The 24494-nt window shown below is 49.9% G+C and overlaps 1 protein-coding gene and 1 long non-coding RNA gene across 2 annotated transcripts in view; one reads left to right on the top strand and one right to left on the bottom strand.

Moving 5' to 3' along the window:
- Positions 1 to 24494, top strand: part of LOC309649477 (uncharacterized protein) — a 664470-nt gene that overhangs the window by 97510 nt on the left and 542466 nt on the right. Inside the window, exon 3 of the mRNA XM_082439534.1 lies at positions 15471 to 15637. The gene's annotated coding sequence lies outside the window, so the exon portion shown is untranslated. The remainder of the gene's footprint in view (positions 1 to 15470; positions 15638 to 24494) is intronic.
- LOC309649497 overlaps positions 18476 to 24494 on the bottom strand; it is a 431245-nt gene continuing 425226 nt past the window's right edge. The window contains exon 2 of the long non-coding RNA XR_014257154.1: positions 18476 to 18582. This is a non-coding gene — a long non-coding RNA (uncharacterized lncRNA). The remainder of the gene's footprint in view (positions 18583 to 24494) is intronic.

Here is a 24494-nt window from a genome sequence, read left to right as displayed (position 1 = left end):
TCTGCTGCAGGAACGCGCCATTCTGGGGCTCACGGTCCTCATGGGCCCTACCGCGCGTGCGCACCAGCTAGGCCTTCTGCTGTGACTGCCCTGTCCCCTCGCCACCTGCTGTGTGCTCTCAGGGTCCCGCAGGCACGAGCTCAGATGTTGTCTCCGTGAGAAGCCTTTCCCTCCTGGGCTAGTCCCTACCTACCCTATCCTGAGTGGTCCTGTCTGTTCCTGCTGCTGGAACTTGGGCTCCAGAAAGGCAGGAACAATGTCCCAGCGCCCAGCCCTGTGCATACATGATGGAGAATAAGTGGGAGGATGGCTAAATGTCGGCTTGGCTGCAGGCCAGGCTGTGGGCCTATCCTCACCATGCAGGGTTTGGGGCCGTTCCTCCCTGGGAGAGCCGGCAGGGCTTTTCCTGTGGCTCCTCCAGGTGGTCTACTAGGCCATTCTTGGATTTGAGGAACAAAAGCTCTGTTTTCAGCTTTCATCTTTGTTTCCATTTTCCTTAGAAATAAGAGAACTGTTAGGCAAGCCCTCATTTCTGCCAGTGGCGTGTCTGGGAGGGAAGCTCAGGGTGTGAGCACTGCCCTTCTGCCACAGGACGGCCACAGGGGAGCACTTGGGATGGGACTGCATCCCCAGTACCTCAGGCTTGCGCTGGATAAGGACAAACCCTGGCGCATAGTAAGCACCACCCCAAGAATGGATGTGGGCTGGTTGGAGTGGGGGTGGCTCCTTGGACAATGTCCCTACAGGCCGTGCTCCTCCAGGAGCAATGAGGGGCAGGCAGTGGTGCAATAGCGTCTCCCCGAAATCCATGTCCACCCAGAACCTCGGAATGTGACCTGATTTGGAAATAGGATCTTTGCAAGTATAATTAGGTAAGAATCTCAAGATGAAGTCATCCTGGATCTAGGGTGGGCACTAACCCCAATTCCTGGTGTTCTTATAAGAATAGGAGAGGACCCACAGAGACACAGGAAGAAGGCCATGAGAAGATGGAGGCAGAGTGATACAGTTACAAGCCAAGGGATGCCAAGGATGCCAGGAGCCCCCGGAAGCTAGGAAGAGACATGGAAGGGATCCTTCCTCAGAGTCTCGAGCAGAATCCAGTCCTGTTGACACCTGACTGTGCACTTCTGGCCTCCAGACCTATGAGAGAAAACAGTTATGTTGTTTGAAGCCACCAAGTCTGTGCTAATTCGTTACGGCAGCCCTAGGAAACTCGTACAGGGTCGAGTTTTGGGGTCTCTGGCTTTGCTTCTCCTCTCCCCATGGTCCAAAGCTTCCCCACACGGTGTCTTCTCTGATATATGTACACTACAAAAGTCTGATGTCACACGGGTGAAAAACACTGGGGCACAGACTGTGACGTGTAGGTGTTAGAGCGGTAGGGACGCCCAACTCATGGTGTCACGTTCCTTCCCTCCACACTGACCCCCTGATAGATCTTGGCCTCCCTTCTCTGCCTTCCATCTGCGATCTTTTCTTTCTTTCAAAATTAGATCCAATAGGGGAAGAGGTAGCAAAGAGATAAACAAGAGGTTACAGGTGAGACCCAGGGGTCCAGAAACATCCTTGGTTTAACAGCCTGACTCTGGTGGGTCCTGGGGCATCAGGGCTATTCTCGCCTCTGCTCACATGTCCTGTGGCTTTAGGAAACAGATGAGCAATGTGCCAGTTAGCTTTCACTGGGTAACAAGCCACCCCCAAACCTGGTGCCTTAAACAACCGACATTTATTTAGCTCATGATTCTGCAGGTCGGCACTTTGGCATCCATTGGGCAGTTCTGGTCTTGGCAGGACTCACTCATCTGTCTGTGGTCAGGTGCCAGGTTGGCTGGAGGTTAGACTGGTCTACAGTGGCCTCATTATGTGGTGGTTGGAAGGCTGTGGCTTAGGGTCATGGGGGTGACTGGGACCCACGCCTCTAATCCTGCATCAGGCCAGTAGGGCTGTCACATGATAATGGCAAGATTCAGAGAGAGAGAGAGCAGAAGCCACAAGCCTCTTGAGGCCTAGGCTCTGTGCGTCACTTCCTCTGCATTCCGTTAACCAAAGCAAGTCACAAGACCAGCCCAGATTCAAGGATGGGAAAAGAGACACTGTCTCAAGATCAGATGAACTGCTAAATCACTTTGCAAAGGATGCGGTCACAAGAGGGGTAGAGAACTGGACCATTTTTGCTAACAGAGTCCCCTTGGCCAGCCCTCTTCTCGGCCTGGGTGGAAGTTCACTCAGCCTGAATTCTCTGCTACCCTCTGCCCAGGAGAGTCTTGCAGTGAGAGGTGAGAACAGAATCCAGTTTTTAGTACCCATACGTCCAGGCTGGACCTGTAATATGTCATTCCAGAAATCTTTCTTTCATCAAACATTTATCCGAGCGCTACCATAAGGCCAGGTAGAGAGACCACACAGGGACGCAGGAGGTCCTCAAGGTAAAGAACTTGCACTTTGGAGTTGGTCAGGTCTGGCTTTGGATCTCTGCATTTACAGACTGGGGCAAGCCACTGTCTTTTTCCTGAGCCTGCTTCATTATCAGTAAAATGGGGGTAATAATGTCCGTGTTGCAGGGAAGCTGTGAGGCCTGAATCACATACCCAAGGTAATGTGCTTATTAGCACAGCACCTGGTCCACAATGGAAACCCGCTAATGGTGCCACGATTATTAATAATAAATGTAGGCTAAGGGAATGCATAGATGAATGAAGGTCTGGCAACTTTCTGCCAAATGCACATGATTAATGCGTATTCCCTCCCCATCCCGGCCCAAATGAAATATACAAAGGATCTAAGGAAATCCATCAGCCACCTGTTAACTTTCTTTCAATAACAGGAAACCTCTCACAGCCGTGGCCAGGGCTCCTCTGTGACCGGGACACGGGGATGGGTGAATAACATCCCACTCCGCTGCTCCCAGGCTCCGAATGCAAGCCGCACCCCCTCACCACGCCCACAAACTCATCCTCTGATCGCGCCGCCTGCGCCCCGTGGTAAAAGGAGCCACACCTGCACCGGTGGCAGCCAAGAGGCATTTTCCCCTCGGTTGCCTGGACGATTTTCTCTCCACACCTGCTCACAACCTTCGTTTTTCCTTCCTATCCAAATCAAAGCGCACCTTTGCTCTCCAGGCCGCCTGTCTCCCGAGTGGAGTCTGCGGGGAGGGCAAGGAGAAAGCTGGGCGATTAGACGCTCAGCCGGCCCCTTTCAGAGGCTGGAGCTGTTTTTAGCTCTGCCTCTCAGCAGGCGGGCCTGGCCTTGGGGTCTGGGCCCAGCCTGGTAGATTAATAGCAGCAGAAGACTGTCAGGGCCCGGATAGCGCCAGGAGAGGGGAGGAAAGCTCCCTCTGAGCGCTGCTGGGTTGGAGCTGCTTTCTTAATTTGTCTTTTATTCTGTTGGAAACGAGGGTTTCCCCTTTAAACGTGCCTTGCCTTTGTCCAGATGCTCATTGTCAGGCGACCCAGTGTAATTAAAGACAACAAACTCCCCCTCCGTATATTTTTTGTGGAAAATAAAAACACATTTTCTAATCTGAAACTGCATGCCCGCCTGAGAATGACGAGAATGTGGATGCTGCAGGTTTTGGGGTCAGTGGAGGGAGCCTGAAGCTTCCTGGAGGAGAGAAAAGATTTTCTTAAATGGCATTTGTGAGTTGAGGCTGCTCCCAGGAGCCTGGGATGGGCGGGAGTGGGGGTGGTTGACCTGCCGCGGGTGAAGTTTTGCTTTTTAAGCAGGAGGGTCAGTTTCTGGAGGCAAATGGGCTCCAGGCTGATAAGATCTGTGGGCGAAAATAACTCTGGATTTGGATCTAACAAAGACTATAAAAGAGAGGCTCGGAGACTTGTTTTCCAGCCTGGCAGGCGTCAGGGTGGTTTTAAATGAAGGGCAGATGTAGCCTGAGGCCAAAATCCGTCTCCCCCAGCCCTACTGTAACATTATTAAAGGATAAAAAGCAAGGCAGGACTCTCCTGGTAAGAGAGAAACGCGGCTTCCCCAGCAGAGTGAGGGGTTCAGTGGACACCTGTGAGGAAGGTGGGATTTTGCCTCTCTGCAGGAGGCGCTGGGAGAGGACGAGAGGGGTGGAGGCCCTGGGCATGTGCAGGGGGCCCTGACCTGACAGACAAGGTCAGGGCCGGGGAGGCCGGGCAGGAGGGGCTTCCCAGCTGGTGTGGCCTCACAGGTCAGGTCAGGTCAGCCCCCTGCCAGGCCAGTCTTTCCCCCCTGCAGCCTAGGCTGGCCTCACAGGACAAATGCTTCGTGACTCTATGGGAAAAGGCACTGAAGCAGGAGCTGGGGCTTTCCAAGGTAGCACAGCACCTGGCACCTGGGAAGGGCTTGGTCCTTTATACTGGTGACAAAAATAACACATGCTCCGTGCAGCAGGGATGTTTTACCTTTAAGCATTCCCAGGAGTGGGGGCTTCCTTCACTTCAGGTTTGGGGTGCTGGAGGTCCCTCGGGTTGAGTGAGAACCTTATTTACACTCGTGACCATCTGAGCAGCTCGCCTCACCTGTCTGCACCAGGCCGCCATTCAGGTGTGGAGGGTGAGCGGTTGGGGGCGTGTTTCATCCTCTCTTTGTGCTTCCCTAAAGTTAGCTGCCCTGCTCTGTGCTCTCAAGGCATCTGGCTCTGTCCTCTGGCTAACTAGCTGGCTGGCATAACCTGTCAACTTGTCTGTGTGGCCCAGGGCATGGGGCCCTCAGTATCGGGGGCTGTGCATTCATGTCTGTGTAGCCAGTGACTGGAGAGTAGGGGTTCAACAATGTGTGTTCAGGGTGCCGACATGATGGACACTTGCTAGTGTTAGCATTTGGGCTTGGAAGCAGCAGCAAATCGTGTCTTCTATGCTTTACAGATTCTTCCTCCCTCGGCCAAAATACGTAGAAGATTTTTTGGAATAAGATCTTGCATCTGTGTAGTGTGAGGGTTTCTTAAAGCACTTTTATGTGAGGCTGGGTCTCACCTAAACTCTGTGATGAGCAGACAGCATTGCCCCATTTTACAGATAAGGCTACTTGAGGCGTGGATGCTGATTGGCTGGCCCAAGACAATAACCATAAAGGTGGAGATTGCAGTCCAGAGAGGTTAGGTAAACGGCCCAGAGGCACACAGCATAGAGCCAGCCGGAGAGCTGGCCAGACCCCAGGCTTGTCTGTCTCCAGAATCCACATTCTCTCCCCTGACCAGCTACACAGAGTGGGTACCTGCTGTTGTCAGGCTCCGTGTGCGGGGCCCACCCTGCCACTCCTCATTTCCTTCTCACAACAATCCTCTGAGCTGGAGAGTGCAGCTCCATTTGTTTTTTTTTTTTAAATAAATTTATTTATTTATTTATTATTTTTGGCTGCATTGGGTCTTTGTTGCTGCATGCGGGCTTTCTCTGGTTGCGGTGAGCGGGGGCTGCTCTTCATTGTGATGCATGGGCTTCTCTTGTTGCGGAGCATGGGCTCTAGGCGCCCAGGCTTCAGTAGTTGTGGCTCGGGGGCTCTAGAGCACAGGCTCAGTAGTTGTGGTGCACGGGCTTAGTTGCTCCGTGGCATGTGGGATCTTCCCAGACCAGAGATCGAACCCGTGTCTGCTGCACACCATCAGGGAAGTCCCGCAGCTCCATTTTTCACAAGAGGAGACTGAGGTTCTGAGAGGTTCCAGAGACAGAGCCAAGCTCCACCCTGGGTCCATCTCTGCAGCCAGTGCGCTTTCTCTACAGCCAGCCCTTTCCTTTTTCCTCAACTTTCCTGGATTTTATACCCCAAGGCAGACAGTGCAGGGAGAGGATTATATCAGAAACATGTCTGGCGAAGATTTAATGGCGGGCACTGCTCATAAACTTTGGGTGTTTGTGTCTGCGGGGCTCAGAGTTCCAAGCAGAGATGCAAATGGTGGGCTGGACCAGCAGTGCTGAGGCATATCTATGCCTCAGATTTATGAGGGCTTTGTTGCAGAGTGAGGAGGAGGAAGGGGAGGGGGAGGAAGAGAAGATAGGGAAGGGGAAGAGGTGGTGAAGGAGGAAACTGCTTCCCTTAGGCTAAGAGTAAGAACTCTCCCTTCTCCTGCCAGCCTGCACCAGACCAGCCCCTCGGGGTTTTCTAGAAACAGCCTCACATATCTTCTTTCTCCTTTGGGGAGGTGGGAGATCAGGTGGAGAAGGCCAGGCATTTGCCAAGTGGAGAAAGGTTTTTCATCACTTAAAGCTCAGATGGCCTTGGTACTTCCCTTCTCCCCTCCCCCACATCGGATATCCCACCAGTCACCGAGGCATCAGTCCTCCCTCTTAAATAGACTCTGTCCCTTGGCTCCTTTCCACATCACTCTCCTGGACAGCTGGAGGAACCTCCCGGCTGTCTCCTTACTTCCACTCCTGTCCCAAACTGTCCCTCCCACACTGGCCCCAGAGTGACCCTTTTACAAATGCACACCTGACCGTGTCATCCTCCTGCTTAAATGCTTTTGTGGCTTTCTGTAATAATAGAGTACGCGTATATAGAGTCGCGTGCTGGTAAACCGGCTGAAAAAGGAAAGTCCTGATTTACAGTGTTTGCTGATTGCCTTGGTGTATGGACGCCCACTCTTTCAAGCAGTAATGTTTGGGCTGGCAACACGCAAGCTTTCCTCTGGTGGCAGGAGTTGGCCCTAGCACATCCCTGCATAGCACTGATGAGGCGCAGGGCACTGCTTAAGGCTTTCTTATCTTTGTCTGGGTCCTTCCCCTGCCTGGCACGCCCTCTCCTCCTATCTGTGTTTATCCAAATTCTCCCCACTCCTCCGTCCCACTTCCGGTCTCTCTTGCTCCAGGATGCCTTCCCAGACCCACCCCCATTGCTGGAATAGTTGGAAGTACTCCCATAACACCGCATTTGCCCTCTCTTCCTACCTAGCAGGATCGCGGGTCCCCTCCTTTGGGGAGGATGGTCTCTTTCAGAGGCCCAGCCACCACGTGTGCATTCCAGGTGTAATTGACACATGTCAGTAATCAGGCCATTCCAGGGAGTATTGATACAGCACCAACAATGTAGTCAGGCTCTGGTGTAACCGCTGGTGGGGGAAAGAGAAGTGCCTGCCTTGAGCCCTGCCCTCAGGGACCAGAGAGCTGGCTTTGGGTTTCGTGAGCATCAGGGGGTGGGAGCCACGGGTCAGCAGCTCCAGCACTTGGTTTATCCTCCGCCTGAACCTGATGCTTCTCCTGGTTACGCTTTCCCTATCACCGCAGTAGATGGAGGCCATTTATCGTGATGAGCAGGTGATGTGCCCACGAATGGGAAATCAGCAAAAGGGCTGAAGGGAGATTTTCAAGGTCAGGATGTGCCCTTTCTATTGAGAGTTCAGTTCTGTAATGAAGGAGAGAAGCTCAGTGGCAGCTTTTCCTGACCAATCCCCTAAGGGGTAGATGGTGCCCCCCCAGTTCTGCTTGGAACCTGCTGTCCGCTCCAAAGCTTCCCACCACGAAAAGACTATCATCTAGATAAAATAAACATTTACGTTCAAGGAATCTATAAACTTTATGTAAGTGCTAGCATGAGTGCATTAAAAATGTGGATTTTTTTTTTTGTAAGAGCAAAAAATTGGAAATAACCTAAACATTCATCAGTACAGGGTTGGTTGAATCAAGGGCAATACACATAAAACACAAGGAGATTTTCCGTTTTAAAAAGTGTGGTAGATCTGGTGATTTGGATGACAGCCCAGGATGTAAGTGGGATAAGTGGGGTGATTCGTAATTTGGTAAGTGGGGGACAGGGCAAGCTGCAGAGTGTTTCTGATGGCCCCCCAGAGTGGGGGTCGTGTCTCTTGTTCACAGCTGTCCTCAGCACCTGGTATAGAACCTGGCCTCAGGAAGGGCTCTGTAAATGTGACTATTATTACTATTGTCAGCAGGCCATAAGTAAATGATGAACAAATCCTACTTGGTATAATCCTATGTAGAGGCATCGAGAAAACTTGGAAGGAAACTCGCGAAAACATTAATAGAGCTTACCCCTGTTTGGAGTAGAATTAGCCGGTAGGGGATAAGATGCTCACTTAAAATATAAATATTGTTAGAATTTAGGATGAGCTTGTATTATTTTTGCAATTACTAGACTAAAAACCAAAAGAAGTGGGGAAGAGATCCCTTCACAGTCTTTCCCCTACAAACACACTTAGCTATCTGCTGTTGAGTACATACTTGGGTCTTTGCAGGCCTGGGGACTAGTCCTGCTCTATTGATTTCTGCCTGGTAAACTGTGGATAATAAGAGCTCTTTTCTCACGGGGTGGTAGAGAGAACCACATGCAGTAATGAGGGTCATGCGCTCAATGCAGCCACCCCTAACAGATGAGTGGCTTGTAACCGTTAGCTGCTTTCCACCTTCCCATGGAGTTTCATCCACTGACTCGCCCATGAACCTTTTTTCACCCGCTGGCCTTTGCTTGAGTTCATCAGAGTATCATTAGTTCCTAAAACATGATCAGGGATGAAATCCTCAGAAAGATGCAGCCCAACTCTGTCATTTTGTGGCAGCTAGGGCCCAGAGAGGTTAAGTGACTTGCCCAAAGTCACACAGCTTCCAAGTGGTATAGATGTTATTTGCACTGAGCTCCAAAGCCATGTGCTTCCCTTGTACTGCACTGCCTGACAGGGACTTAATGTTTTGTCTTCCCGAGAAGACTTCTAGAGGTAGAGATGCCTTACCCCAAGAGAAAGGAGTCACCAGTGGGGGCTTTTAACAATCTGGCAGAGGCCACCCTGTCTAGGGTTCACTCCCTTTGGAGTGAGGAAGGGAGGGGCTGGGCTGAAGAAGTACACCCACATTTATATGAACTCAGGGACTCCCCTGCTCTCACCCCCACCCCCATGCCCGGCCGGTCCTCTACAATCACACACCTCCCTGGGCTGACCTCCCCATGGGGAGGTCTTCCTTGGTCATCACAAGCCTCAGAGCCAGCTAGATCTGGGTTCAAAACTGCTCTAATTAGTTGTGTGCCTCAAGTTACTTAGCTGCAAAATGGGGACAGAAAGACCTACCTGCCAGGTGCATGTTGAGAATCAAGGCAGATAAAGGTTACACCTGCCTGGTGTGGGGTCTGGCACACCATGGGCAGCTGGGTGGATAAGAGACAGATCTGAATCTGTTTGATTAAAGGAAGGCACTTTGTTCCTGGACCTGGAGACCACCTGCTAGATATGATGGGGGCTAGGATAAGAAAGCAATGTTTCTGTCTCAAAGTTGGTGTAGTTGCCTTTCCACCATTCTGGAGGGCCCTAAATGTGTATTTGGGAGCAGGGTAGTAGAGCGATTAGCAGGCATGGTCTCAGGAGTCCTGGGTTCGAGTCCCAGATCCATCATTTTCTAAATATCTGACCTCGAGCAAGTCCCTTGAATTCATGAGCCTCCATTTCCTCATCCATAAATTCAGGCTAATATTAGCATCTACCTTGTTTGTATTTTCCCTTCACTTCACCAGCATCCATTCCAGTATTAAATGGAATAAAGGATAGAAAGCACTTTACCCAATGCCTGGTATGTGGTAAATATCAGTAAACATCAGCTTCTTTGAATATTTTATCATAGTTATTATTACTGTTACAGTGCTATAGTCCTTCATGCTATTCACCAAATATTTTGTTTACCTCTGGGCAAATGGTAGGATTGTACTTCTCTGACCGATTAAAGTTAGGCAGGGCTTCTGACTTGCTTGGGGCCAATGAAATGCTTATTGTGTCACTCTGGGCAGCTTTAAGGGCTAGTGTGTGATTTGCTACCTTCCCTTCTCCTGCCCTGAATGTAGAAATGACAAACCCTTTGTGGGGGTGAACCACTGAGCGTGGGGCAGTTGTTACAGCAGCTAACCTTGGTCTCTCCTGACTGATACACATGGACCGACCCCAGCATGGCGAGACCGTGGGTGATAAATGGCCTTCTGCCTTGTCACGTGAAGAGGTAGAAGAGAGAGGCAGAGGAGTTTGTGCAGTCCCTCACACGGAAAGTTTTTTTCCAGTGGAGTGACTCAAGCTAGCAGGCCTGGCATCCTCCTCCCTCTGACTGGGAGAAGTGGGATGCATGTGGGAGACCGGTCAGATGGAGGACCAGATTGCAGCTGTGCATTTCCCCTTCGGTCCTCTGACTGAACTTGCCCCACCTATTTCTCTGCACAGAGCGGGCTGTTTGTGCTTCTTGCTGTGTTAACTTCCAAGTGACTTCCAAGGATCACCACTCATGAGGATTTAAAAACTGCACTCCCTTGAGGCAGCCCTGGCGAAACTCCCCTGTGCTTGCTTCCTGCCAAATCCATGAGCAGGCTTCCTGGGCAGGGCCACCAGAGCAGGGCCTGTCTGAGATACCACCCCCCCGGGGACCCTCTGAATCTCTGTGCCAAGGATCGTAGGAAGAGATGGTTGAAAACCCAGGTCCTCCTGAAGAGCTCATGTTTTGACTCACTCTCATTTCTGTTAAGGTATAAATGATGGATATAAAGCTATTCAACCCATCTCAGTTGACTTTCTCAGTGGAGGTGAGCAACACGATACAAATGCCTAAAAGTCAAGAGATGGAGATGAAAGGGGTGACAGGCGGCCTTGAAAGAGAAGAGTGGGGGCTGGGATGGGCAGCCAGTCAGGCTCCCTCTGGGAGATGATGCAGGGGCTTTGAGGTCAGGTGGCCTGGGTTCAAAACCTGCTCCTGCCACTTGGCGGCTGTGTGACCTTCCGGGGAAATGGTGGATCGTTCTGAGGTCAAGAGAGTACAGTTGGCTCTGTTCCTGAGATACGTGAATGCCTGTGCTGGGTTGTAAGTGGAGCACTCAATGTCACCCCCCACCCCCCAATCTGAATGCCTTATCCTGTGCGCCTTAAAAGGTATTGGTGCCAAAGTCAAGAGCCATCTTTTCTTTGTTTCACTACAGGGATACAATTAGATGAGCTCAGTTAAATTTGACCTTTGAACAAGGAGGGGTTTAAGGATGCTGGCCCTCTGTGCGGTTGAAAATCCACATATAATTTATCATGGCCATCCTTGTCCACAGTTTCTTGGTATCCGCAGATTCAGCCGATGGTGGCTGGTGCAGTCCTGCGGTATTTACTACTACAACAAATCCACGTATAAGCGGCCCCACGCAGTTCAAACCCGTGTCGTTCAAGGGTTAACTGCACTGAGTTCTCACTATGTGCAGGCCCTGGGCTGGGTATTGTGGAGGGAGAGTTGAGAAAAGGATGCTGCTGGTGGTAACTCTCAAGCCATCAAAGGGAGAGCTCGGGGTTAGAAATCAGTAAAACTGGTCTGGGAGAGTTGTTTCTCCTTCTCTGGGACTCAGGCTCCATGTGTCACACAGGGAGAGACCGATGGCATCTCCTCTGACACGTCCTGGAAGGACTAGATGGGAGCGGGGGTGTGATACCCATTTGCAATAACTAAGTGCTACACAGTGTAGGGTGTCTTCATTCTTATCAGATCCACTGGTGTCCACTTGGAGGTCACCCCTGATCATGTCCTTGAGGCCCCGTGAGAGCCTGCTGGGGTTTTCCACGGGACGACTTGATCGGAGACATTCCACTGGACTTGGTTTGCCTCAGGGGGCCCTGGGCAGCTCCCCATGTTCAATTTCTGTGAAGAGAAGGGCTGTGACTGCCGTCCATCCGTGGGTTCTCTACCGAGAGCCAGGCCCCTGCATTCCTGCTCTGCGGAAGGAGAGGGACTGTACTCACTCTCTGGTCTGCACGGCGTGTGCCAGAGAATTGTCTTCAGTGTTGGAACAGCGGGAATTCAGAGCGAGGCTGGGGAGACCCGTTATAACGTCTGAGAGGGAGGCAGTGCAAATGGCTGGGGACCAGCGAACCTCCATGAGCCCCTTGAGAGTCAGGAAGGTATTCTTATTTTTAAAATACCACTGACTTTTATGATTTCTGAGCTCAGAGGCCCCGAATTGAGCTTCCCGATTGTTTCTTCCCTGAGTTTTAAAATTTTTAAAAATAAAATTGTTATGGTCTTAGCTTCAAAGTTGACCACAAGCTTCCCCACTTCCCCCCGTGGGCCTAGAGCTTTCCTGTCGGCCAGGGCAGGGCTGTGGGTGTGCCAGGGCCTGGGTTTTCCCTCTGGGAAGGTGGAAAGGCAGCAAGCTTGGCTTGAGAGTGCAAACCACACAAGCTGGGTACTCTCATGCAAAACCCATGCACGGGGGCCTACTTAGAGTTAGGCATGGTGCTGGGTAATGAGGGGAACTAAGGCATGGCTGTTAGCTGATCCCCAAAGAGATGGGGAAGGAGGTAAAGTCAATTGCAGGGGAATGCAGAGGAAAGATCCCCAAAATGGCTTGAGGGTGTGGCTGGCCAAAGAGAGGCATTTGAGCAGATCTGTAAAAGCGTTTTAGAATCCCCAGGTATCGAAAAGGCTCATGGACATTTCAGCAGAGGGGGCGGTGTGGTTGAAGACTGAGAGGTGAGAAGTTCAGGTGTGTAGAGAAGATGCTGGTGGAAAAGAGGTGTGCATGAGACCGTGGTTGGGGCGGGGCAGATGGGAAATGCCTGAAACCTTGAGGTTGATATTGTCAAGTCTGTGGTTTGGAAAGATCTTCTGTTTGAGTACCCCTTGTGACGGGAAGCTCACTACCTATAGGGTAACCCATTCCACCGTCAGCTCTGACTTATAAAAAGTCTTTCCTGAGAGCAAGCCAGTGCCTGTTGGCCTTGGAGGGGCCTGGAGGACCGACCTAGGCCATGCTTGATCCTTCCATCCTTGTTTTTGTCCTTGTTAGAGTGATGGACACTTGGCTTGTAGACCAGCATGATAACTTCCTTTTACCACAAGCATCACAAAGTTTAGGCACGTGCCCAGAACCTCCAGAACTTTCCGTTAATGACTGAGGCTGGCCTACTATAAGGAATTCATCTGAATTCATCTGCACAGTTTTCCTAGCGGCTCAGAACTTGGGGGACTTGGGATTCAACAGTCCTGATTTTGAATCCCATCTCAGCTGCTTTGTAGCTTTCTGACCTTGAGCGTGTGGCTTTCCTCTTCAAGTTCAGCTTCCTTTGCCTGTCACAGGAGTTACCGGGTGCAAACAACACCCCCAGCTCCCTCCACTCTGGTTAAGAGGCTTCTCTCTTCCCACGCCCTTGAGATGGAGTTTTGGAAGCTCGTTGGGCAGTGCTGTCATCAAGACGCTTCCAGAGCCCCTGATCCCTTTTCAATCGCCTTACTCCCCTGGGAATAGATTTATGTGTTTTTTTGCTAAAACAGGCCACCAGAGGAAGACTTTCTCCTGTTTCTGTAAATGTATCTGTTTTAGGGCTGCATCCTCCTTTCCGTTTCTGTCTGTTTGGGATGCATGTGCAATATGCGTTTTGCAGGCTGCCTCGGCCTGTTTTTAGACAAAATATTTTGACAGTCCGTCCTCCGTCTTGCCTCTCTAACTGTCTTTGGGAGGCCCTGGGATTTGCTTTTCCTGAGCCTTTGGCTCTGTGATCCTCTAAATCTTGAGCGTCCAGTGGGGTCAACCTGCCTGGCTGCGGGCCTGAGCAGGAATGTGAAACTACCCAGCGTCAGAGAAGACAGGCTCCCCGGGGCTCACCCACGTCACCCCGCTGCTGTCTCAGACTGGAGATGGAGGCCCAGAGAGCAGGGTCGGGGGACCTGTCTAAAGTCACAGGGCAAACTAGTGGCAGAGGTGGGGGGACCACTCTCCTCCCTTGACTCCATATCCTGCTCTCAGCTGGGGCCCTGGAGGCCCATGAAGTAGCCTGAGTGTTCCAGGTGTTTGTTCATCAAGGCTGCACACATTTTCCAGGCCTGCACGTCTTTCTGTAGGTCACCACCCCCATCAGTGCCCAGCTCGAGACTCAGCCTTATTCACGCTCAGGATGCCTGATTTGCAAACCCCAAAACTCAAAGCCAATCAGACATTTCCTGAACTCCATCCTTCTCCTGCCCCAGTCCTGACTGAGCGGGAAGTTGTGCTGTGGCACCGCTCAGGAAGCCTCCAGGGCAGGCGGTGGATTCCAGCAGCTGTGATTTGGGCAACTCGAGCTGTAATCCCCATCCCCACTCCACCCAGGTCTCCACTGACAACCTGGCCTCACCCCGGGCCTTGGGAGCATTAGCTTGTTTCACAATTTTCCTAAGAGTGAAATGATGTTCAGTATTCATTTTCTTGTCGCTGCCGTAACAAATGGCCACAAACTCAGTGGCTTAAAACAATACAAAGTTATCCTCAGGTCTGGAAGTCAGGAGCTCCAAGAGAGTCTTTGGGGCTGAGAATCAACATGTTGGCGGGGCCGCTCCCTTCTGGGGAGGCTCCAGAGAGAATCCACTTCCTCGCCTTTCTAGCTTCTGGAGGCTCCTGTAGTTTTTGGCTCGTGGCCTTTTCCTTCAGTCAGTCGCTTAGCATCTTCCTTCTCCGAATCGTCTGTCCTCACTCAGGCTTCTCTTCTGTGTCAAATCTCCCTCTGCTTCTCTCTATACGGGTATTCGTGATGACATCTAGAGCTCATCTAGAGCTTGGATAATCCAAGATCATCTCCCCATCTCAAGATCCTTCATTTCCTCACATCCGCGAAGTCCCTTTTGCCATGCGAGGGAACATTCACAGGGTCCAGAGATTACGGTGTCGAGGTTGTTGGAGGCCACCCTCAGGCTGCCACAGTCAGCCCATGTCCTGCCCATTCCACAGACTTGGAACCTGAGGCCTGGAAAGGTTAAGGAGTACAGGGAATTCAGGTCTCGGATACCTACTCCTTAATTCCAGGACTAGGGCTTGTTGAGGTCCTTTTGGGCTCTGTGGGCTGCTCTTTAAAAGTGAATAATCTGACACTTTCTCACATTGGTTGGTCGTTTTCTGGGGGTGGGGGTCACTTCATTGTTCCTTCGAAATCTCGGACACCCCCGCCCCCCCCACCCCCGCCGTTTTCCACATCAATAAACTGAAGCTAGTAACACCTACCTCCTGACTTGGTTGGGTTTTCAGGAAGATTGCAATAATGAGAATTGTTATTGCCTCTAGAGCACTTCTCTGGTGATCACTTAATGCATCCTTCCTTCCTTCCCCCATTCCTCCCTCCCTTCCTTTTGATGCAATTGGGGCTCGACCAGCTGCTGTGAGGTTGGGTGCTAATGACTCCCAGCTGCCCCCTTCTTTGCAGACTTGCCCTCAGCCAAAAGGGGGCTGCCAGGTGAGCAGCTGCCCTGGAACGCCCCCTGGTCCTGCCGTGGCTGCCCGTTCGGGGCACTGACTAACTTGAGGCACACAGTGCTGGTTTCCTTCGCCAGGTAAGGCCAACTTTTGGTGCAGTTCATGCTCCAGGGCTCCCCACCGGCTCAGGCTAGCCTCTGCTCAAGGTTGCATCCTTCTTAGCTCCTCCTCTGTCCCGCTTCCCTCACTCCCCGCATCCTGAGAGCCCTCGTCACTGACTCCAGGCTACCCCAATCCTGCCATGGGCTCTGCTTCTAGGGAACCCACCCTAAGTCACTTTCCCTTCTGCCTTTTAATTTTTTCTTGTCTCTCTTCTTTACTAGGAAATCAGGAGAGCGTCGTTTCATGGAAACCAAGTCAGGAGAGTTTCAATAGGAGGAGAGACCAGCAGCATCAGACGAGGGAAGCAGTCACAGAATCAGGGCCAAAGCTCAGCAGCCTTGGCATTGAGAAGGTTTATTGGTGCGTTCCTGTCTAATTGACTCTCAAGGTACAGTTAAATCTCACCTTCCTTCTTTACTGCTGGGTCTGTAAATCTTATAAAAACAAACTTTAATGGTGGAAAAATGCCAGGCAAGTCAATTTTCCTGCCTTGGCCTTAGTTTCCCTACCTGCAAAGGAGCTGGGTGATCTCTCCGAAATTTTATGATTCTAAGAACGTTTCCTTGTGTGACCTGCAAATAAGAACAGTAAGAACTGTCCCACTTACCAAGCCTTTGATATGTGCCCTCACGCGTGCTGAGCGGAGGGTGTGAGGCATCTGCTTCAATCCTCACAACCACCCTGTGAGATAGAAAGTACCTTATCCCCCTTTTATTGTTTCATCAACTTGTCTATGTGCCGAGGCCTCCTGGGTTCGTATCTCCAGCCTGGCTGTTGCTGCTTGAACCACCTGGCTTCAATCTGTTTCTTCTAACCCTGTCTTAGTGCAGGCTGCCATAACAAAATACTGTAGAATGGGTGGCTTAAACCACAGTAATTTATTTCTCACAGTTCTGGAGGTGGAAAGTCTGAGATCAGGGTGCCAGCATGATTGGGTTCTGTTGAAGGTTCTCTTCCTGGTTTGCAGATGGTCACTTCCTCACTGTGTCCTTACAAGGTGGGGAGGAAGGGAAAGAGGGGGACTGTGGGGGAGAGCGATATCTCTGGTGTCTCTTCTTATAAGGACACTAATCCCATCATGAGGGCCCCACCCTCACGACCTCATCTAAACCTCATTACCTCAAAGGCCCCCATCTCTAAATAACATCACATTGGGGTTAGGACTTTAACATATGAGTTTGGGTGGGGGGGCATGACTCGGGTCCATAGCAGCTCCAGACAAGAGAGCATTAAATAATCACAGTGGGGCTCAACCCAGTGTGGGAACTCTGATAGGTATTGTAGTACATGCCTCAAGGTTATCCCTGCAAAACAGTGAGGGAGCTGGCGTATTCATCCACTGATCCCGTCAGCCATGGGTTGAGAGCTGCTTCCAGGAGGTACTGACCCCCGGCCCTTCTGGTCTGCCCGTGTGAGCTGAGTACACTCCAGTGACCAGGAAAGGCCCTCAGGCAGGGCGTGGGTGCCTGTGGTTGAAGCCGTTGGGACTGCACGCTCAGGTATGGTCGGTGCTGAGGGAACGTGGGCACGGGGCTGCCGAAGTCTGCCAGCGTGTCTGAAGGCTGAACGCTGGGGGGTGCCATCATTCAAATCCGAGCAAAGAAGGAGGTGCCGTGGTAACTTTAGGAGGGGCAGTTTCCATGGAGTTGTGGGTGCAGAAGCCCCAGGGGAGTGGGTTGTTCATGAACAGGTGGTGAAGGAGCAGGGCTGGTGTGAGGCTGCCTCCTGAGTGAAGAAGATGGGGCCGTGGGGTCAAGGGAGAGTGTTCTCAGGAGCTCCCTGGGGGCTTAGTGGTTAGGACTCGGTGCTTTCACTGCTGTGGCCTGGGTTCAGTCCCTGGTCAGGGAACTGAGATCCCACAAGCCACGGGGCATTTCCCCCCCAAAAAAAGAGAGTGTGTTCTTGGCTCAAGATGGGAGGCTGAGGTGCGTGCTTTTGTACTGATGGGGATGCTGGGAGTGGGGGTGAGGGAGTGGCGGGTGACGCAGGACGCGGAGTCCAGGGAGGAAGGTCTGGACATTGAAGATTTGAAGGCAGATCAGAGGCTAGAGGGAGCGAGGTCCTGACACACGCGCAGTGACTGGTCTGTGGGAAGGACAGAGCCTCTTCTGACCTGTGAGCAGAGGGAAGAAGGGAAAAGTGGGACCAGCTGAAGCTGGGTTTGGTAAGGAACCATGAAGGGACTCGATTAATGCCTTCTGTTTTTTTCACGGAAATACGGTGAGGTCAAGACAAATGGATGAAGGACGAGGGGTGGGAGGGGCATGATATCGTCGCCCCATTTCTCTTCCTTCTTTGGAGTGGAGTAAGCAAGATAGTTTATGTCTTTTTATATAGAAACACTTCTCATAGCTATCAAAATAATTGCAGTTTCTTTCACTGAAAATAAATACACAGCAGATGCTTCCGTGCACTTAGTAAGTTTCTCATGGTCTTTGAAATTACTTATTGGTTTCGCCTGTCAGCTTTGTGTGCATATGTAGTGTAAAATGTACTAGTATTTTTGAAGGGCAATTTGGAATCATTTGTAGTCTTAACAGTGCATGTAGATTTTGACCCTACAGTTTCCTGAAATTTGACACTTTCATGTTTGAAAAGCCAAAGGAGAAGATATCAAAGGCAAATTAGGAACCGGGAGAAAAGGATTCCTTGGGTGTTAGGAGGAGAGAAACAGCTAACATTTATTGAGGGTTTACTATGATCCAGGACCCGTTGGCTAAGATCTTTTAGTCATTTATTGGGTTGGCCAAAACGTTCGTTTGGGTTTTTCTGTAATACGAACTTTTTGGCCAACCCAGTACTTACACAGTTCTATGAAGGAGGTATTATTGTTGTTATCCTGGTTTTAGAAATGAGAAAATGGAAGTACAGCTGGGTTATTAAGTAACTTGCTACAAGTTATAGACCCAATAGGTGGCAGGACCAGGAGGAGAAGATGTTCTCCTAGTTCGAGTGCTTAGGTGGTACCCACATATCTTAGCCCTGTCATGTGATACTCATCTCCATCTATTTATCTTTTTTCCCAGCTCTGTTGAGATAAAATTGACATAGAACTGTGTAATTTTAAGGTGTACAATGTGATGATTTGATACATGTATATGTCGTAAAATGATGACCACAATAAGGTTAGTTAATATCTCCATCACCTCACATGATTGCCATTTCTTTTTATTGTGATGAGAATATTTAAGATCTACCATTTGAGCTACTTTCAGTTTATAATACAGTGTTGTTTTTTTTTTTTTTTAATTAATTAATTAATTTATTTTTGGCTGTGTTGGGTCTTCGTTTCTGTGCAAGGGCTTTCTCTAGTTGCAGCAAGCGGGGGCCACTCTTCATTGCGGTGCACGGGCCTCTTACTATCGCGGCCTCTCTTGTTGGGAGCACAGCCTCCAGACGCGCAGGCTCAGTAGTTGTGGCTCACGGGCCTAGTTGCTCCGCGGCATGTGGGATCTTCCCAGACCAGGGCTCGAACCCATGTGCCCTGCATTGGCAGGCAGTTTTTCAGCCACTGCGCCACCAGGGAAGCCCCTATAATACAGTATTGTTAACTATCATCATCCTGCTGTACATAGGTCCCCAGGGTTTATTCATTCATTTTATAACTGGGAGTTTGTACCCTTTGGCCAACATCTCCCCAGTTCCCCCAGGCCCTGGCAACAACCATTCTCCTCTCTGTTTCTAGGAGTTTGATGTCTCATATAGTGAGATCATATAGTATTTGTCTTTCTCTGTGTGGCTTATTGCACCGTTGCCCCATTTCTTTGGTCCTGGTGCACCATCAAAGCTCAAACCCAGAAAACCCACGTGGTGTCAAGAACTCCAGTGGGCTGATATATTCTCTGCAAATTCCGTGACAAATAAAAAGTCCCATTTCCCATGAACAGTTTATTACACATTTAAGGAGCTGATCACCAAATTACAATGACGAAAGGGATAATTCTTCAGACTTTAGGAAGTGACTTATAAACATTGACTCTTTTTTTCTCTTCTTCAGTCTTACTGGAAAAAAAGAAGGCAAGATAAGTTGCATGTAACATATAATGTTCTTCATTTGCTGCTCTGCTGTGATTTTCACAGAGTTCTGAACAAGAGTATTCAGTTTGAGTTCAAAGTCCTTTTGTACTAAAATTATGGGTACAGGAATACGTAAAATTACATATTTTGTTGTCTTTGATATAAGATAGATACTCAGACTGTCCAACACGACAGGAGACAACTTTATTTTCCTGACAAGAAATGAAGATGCCTAAACAGTCTGATAGTTAACATTATGAGCTGTGGTTAGACATTGTGACACTAAATTTGGAGCGTGATAGTAACTTTTCAGCGTTCCCAACTTAGATCCTGTGCCTGCCACCATGTATACTTCTACATAGTTTATGGTTTTAATATTATTATGCGGGTTTGTCCAAATCGTGTTATGATGAAATCCCTCTCAAGGAAGATCCAGCTGAGTAATGAATAACGATGTTTGCATTCAACTTCATGGTGGATTCCTTGGGCTGAAAATGATCTCTTGGACCTCTTGCGTTTCATTAGCTAAGAATATAGAGAGACTAATCCTTTTGGTCATGAAAAACAGTTTATAACTTTGCGAACTCCTACTTGTCATTGGGGAGAAATGGAAATTCTGTGTACTCTATCCTGGAAGAACAGATTACCAATGACATCAAAGATTTCAGTCTGGAGGGGCTTAGAGATGTGCTATCCACAATCACATGTGTGAACATCTTGTCTGCAGTTTCTGATGTTTTTCATCACACACGTGGGACGGGACTCTTAAAGAGTTCCTGGGAATTCTGCACAGTTTATTTAGGGTGTTAAATCCCAGGATGATAAATTGGGGCCAGGAAATGAGCAAACTCGAATGTGGAGTGTGCTGTGGTTTGGTGGAAACGATCTAGTGGCCAAGAGCAGGGGAGTTCCCGCCCCAGCCCTGATATTGATTCCTGTGTGGGCAGAGGCAGTTTCCTTCTCTGGAAAAGGAGAAGTCAAGGGCTAGTGTGGGACTATCTCCAAGGTTCCTCCCAGCTCAGACAGGCTAGGATTCTACAGCCCTAGATCTGACCTCTGTTCTTTCTTGCAACCAGCTTTATCATCTGGGAATCTTCAGAAAGCGGGCAGGGGAGTCTTAATGAAAAACCTATTCCCACGCTTTAGGGCTGTAGACAAGGTGAGGGGGTCAGGGGACAGAGGGAAATGAGAGCCCTGCTTGGGTTTTTAGTTACCATTGGTGGTTCAGGTTGGAGAGGGGCCGTTTTCTTTAAAGACCAGTTATTTGTGATGGAAAAAACATACAGGTCAGTTTCCAGGAAGATCTGACCATTGGCTAAATATGTAGGTGGGGAGTAGGGTGATGAGGGACGTCTTTCTCTGCCTGAAAGACCATTGCTTTCTTGAATTGCACCGTGGTAGTGTCATGTATTTAATGTGGAGTGAGCAGTTGTCAAGAAATTATTAAAAATTAGCACTGGGCTACAGAATGCAAGGTGACAGATTGGTGCCCAGGGAGCTGGGGGAGAGACTAATTTACAGCCTCCAAGTGAAATCTCAGGTTGTTTGTTGTTCGTTTCTGGAAGCATAACACAACATTTACAGCCTGTGTTGGGGAAATTAACCTCTTGTTAATTGTGGAAGCTGTTGTCAGGCCCCATCCCCACATCCTTTCCTCAGCTTCAGAGACAAGGCAGACTGGAGGAGTATCATCTCAGCATATGAGCTCACCCCTGAGTCCCCAGGGGGGTCCTGCCACGCTGCCTTCTGGCCTGGGAGCCCCAGGAGAGCAGGGACTGTGTCTGTTTTGTATTGCTGGTGTCTGGCACATAGTAGGCGCTCACTGGAGATTTGTTGACTCTGCAGCTCCTGGGAGCAACATTGTCACGAAGAGCAGATGAGTAGGGGGAGATGAGGGGGCGTGGGGCTGGGGGCGGGGGCTGTTACCCCCATTTCCCTGGTAGCAGACTCCCTTCTGGAAGCAGAGGAGAGGAGGGCCCATCTTTGGAGCTCCGCCTCTCCCTGTTCTTCTCATCTGCGCTCAGTGCTGGAGGGCAGCTAGCTGAGTAGCAGGATGGGCAGAAATGCGTTTTTTTTTTTTTATAAATTTATTTATTTATTTATTTTTGGCTGTGTTGGGTCTTCGTTGCTGCGCGTGGGCTTTTCTCTAGTTGGGGTGAGTGGGGGCTACTCTTCGTTGTGGTGCGCAGGCTTCTCATTGCGGTGGCTTCTCTTGTTGCGGAGCACGGGCTCTAGGCACGCGGGCTTCAGTAGTTGTGGCACATGGGCTTAGTTGCTCCGCGGCATGTGGGATCCTCCCGGAACAGGGCTTGAACCCGTGTCCCCTGCATTGGCAGGCGGATTCTCAACCACTGCGCCACCAAGGAAGCCCCAGAAATGCATTTTTCTGCAGGTCCCACAGGGAGGGAATTCAACGGCCAGGGTTGAGCATCCCAGAATCAGCTTGAGCTCTCTCTTGAGCATCCCAGAATCAGCTCCCAGACTGGACTTCATCAAGGCTAACCTGAGGGCACCTTGGAGGGAGAGGAGCCGCCGTGCCCCGGCCATGGCTTCCTGGAGGAGGGCAGAAAATGTCTGTGATCTGCTATTCGGATGAGAAGTATCTTGTGTTTCTACGCTCACGTTCTCACATGGATATTATTCAGCTTTTGCTAATTGGCTTTATGATTTTCTCAGTAGTTAATATTCATCTGTCAAAGATGGAAGCATAAATAAATAACTTTGGTCGGAGCACACCTTCTTATTAGGCCATACATCATGTTAGAAAGTTCACATTCTTTAACCAGGAAGATGAAATTAGAAACATCTTGAAAAAGCCTTCTTGTTATCAATCATGTCATCTTGAACATGTTTCGAAGCTTGCTGCTGGCATCCAGAATAGATATTTTATTCAAAAGAATGTATTTAAAGAAAATGACAGCACTTTTCGATTTCAGCTTTTTGAAAACAGGAAATCTTTCAAGTCCTCCTGACTCTGAGCATTCCAATGCCTCGGCAGAGGGCTGGAGTGGCTGGAGCCTTGTCCGGATGTGCCCATAAGGGTGGACAATTTTCTGACCCTTTAGAAAGGGAGTGAGACAGAAAGACAAACGGATCATGGTTTAGCAGAATGTCCTGGCTCTTGTGTGGCCTTAAAAAAATCACTTGCCCTCTTTAGGATACAGTCTATTCATTTATAAAATGAAGAGGTTGTATAAGATTAGTGTCTTAGCTTGGGCTGCTGTAACAAATTACTTGGGGGTTTAAGTAACAAATATTGATTTCTCACAGTTCTGCATGTGGGAAGCCCAAGATCAAGGCGCTGGCACATTCGGTATCTGGGGAGGGCATCCCTCCTGGTTTGTAGATGTCCATTTTCTTACTGTATCCTCCTATGGTGGAGAGGTGAGATCCTTTTTTATAAGGGCATTATAATCCCATCGCAAAGGTCCCACCCTCTTGACCTCATCTAACCCTACCATCACGTTGCGGATGGAGATTTTCCTACCCCAGGATCACTGCCTGCTCCTCCCGGGATGGAGACCACAGGACTGGACATTCTCCAGGGGCCCCTCCAGCTCTGACCTGCTCGACCCCAGGAGAGATGAGATAAGGGGTTCACGTGGCTCCACGTATCCAGCCCCTCCTTGCAGGAGGGCTCAGGAGGGCTCCCCAGCCCAGCCACGCCTGCATTAAGTTCCACAGCACAGGGCTGGTAGGAAGGCAGTCCCTGAACCAGGAGAACAGGATCCTTGCCTCAGCTCTGCCCCGTTGCCCTTTACGGCCTTGGGCAAGTCACTTCTCCTCCCTGGGCCTCACTTTCCCCATTTATAAAATAAGGCAGTTGGATGGGCTGATCCCCAGGAGCCAAGGTTTAGTAATTCCCCTGGGAGTTAAGAGATAGTTAAGGCCTGGATGTATTTCTGCAAAACAAATAGAACCTGATCTATTTCCCTAAAGCCCAGCTCCTATGGGGCAGCATTTTCCTTATTGCAAAGACAGTTTAGAATCTGTTTGTCTGCAAATGAATCCAGAAAACAAAGGGACTTCAGGTTCAGGCCTCTGGTCAGCAACAGAGGTCATTCTAGGGGCAAGAACCCTCAAAGCTTTCTCAATCCCTGCTGGTCCCACAGAACAAATCCCAGAGTCAACAAATTCCATTGAGCTGGCATCCAACGAGTCCTGGAATGTTGGACCTAGAACAAGAGCCAAACGTCTTCTGGTCCAACTTCCCCTCTTGACAGTTGAGCAAATAGAGGCCCTGGAAGAGGACTTACTGCTTCAGGTCACAGCCCAGGTGGTGCAGAGATGGGACTTAATCCCACGGCTCCGGCCCCCCTCTGCAGGGCTCTCTCTATGACCCTCAGTTTGCTTCTCGTTTAAAAGCATTAACACAACTCCTTGAAATGCACAACTTGATTTTGAATTCTTTCTCTCCTTTATGCATGAATCTAAAGTTGCAGTTTGTGAAAACGCACAAACACTGAACTACACTTTAAGCCAAATGCGGGTTACCACACCCATCTGCCGCTCTGAATTTCCAACATGAGTGACTGTCAAAATCTCATCATGGACAGTTTGCCAAACACTTCACAGCTGAGCCTCATGGAAAATTAATAATGTTAAGTGTGTCTGTGACATCTCATAGGAGTCAAACGGGTTGAATTATGGCAAACATGTGTTCCCCTAACCCCCACTTAAAAACAGAAGGTGTTAGATTGAATTACTGAAGGCAGCAGGCCAGAACAGACACGATTAGGACAAATCCCACCTCCTAAGAGCCCACAGTCCATTAGGACAGATATGCCTTGTAAGCAGGATGGGCTATCAGAAGGACTAAGATAATTGACAAAGTGCTACGGGGCCTCAGCAGAGCGGGCAGCACGTCTGGCAGGCAGATCATGGCGGGGAGGCTTCTGGACCAGGCTCTGGAAGCAGGGAGGGATTGGGGCATGTGCAGAAGTGTGCCTTGAGGCTCAGAGGTGAGAATGAATGGTGCACATTTGAGGAGTGGTGGATATAAGTGTAGATACAATTGAAAAGGCTGCTTGGAGCCCATCTGTAAAGGGCTCGAATGCCAGGCTAAGGCCTTCAGCCCTCACTGAGGAAGCCACCCAGCCCCTGTAACAACGGCAATTGATGAAGAAGGGGAAACATGGATTTTGGAGGAAAGACAGGCAAATTTTGAGGATTCTACTTACCAGATGGTAACCTTTGGCAAGTCACTTAACGCCATCTCTCTAGTGGGG

The sequence above is a fragment of the Balaenoptera physalus genome (genome assembly GCF_965194825.1).
Source record: "Balaenoptera physalus genome assembly, chromosome: 19".
NCBI lineage: Eukaryota > Metazoa > Chordata > Mammalia > Artiodactyla > Balaenopteridae > Balaenoptera > Balaenoptera physalus.
This window is presented reverse-complemented; position numbering and strand designations above follow the sequence as displayed.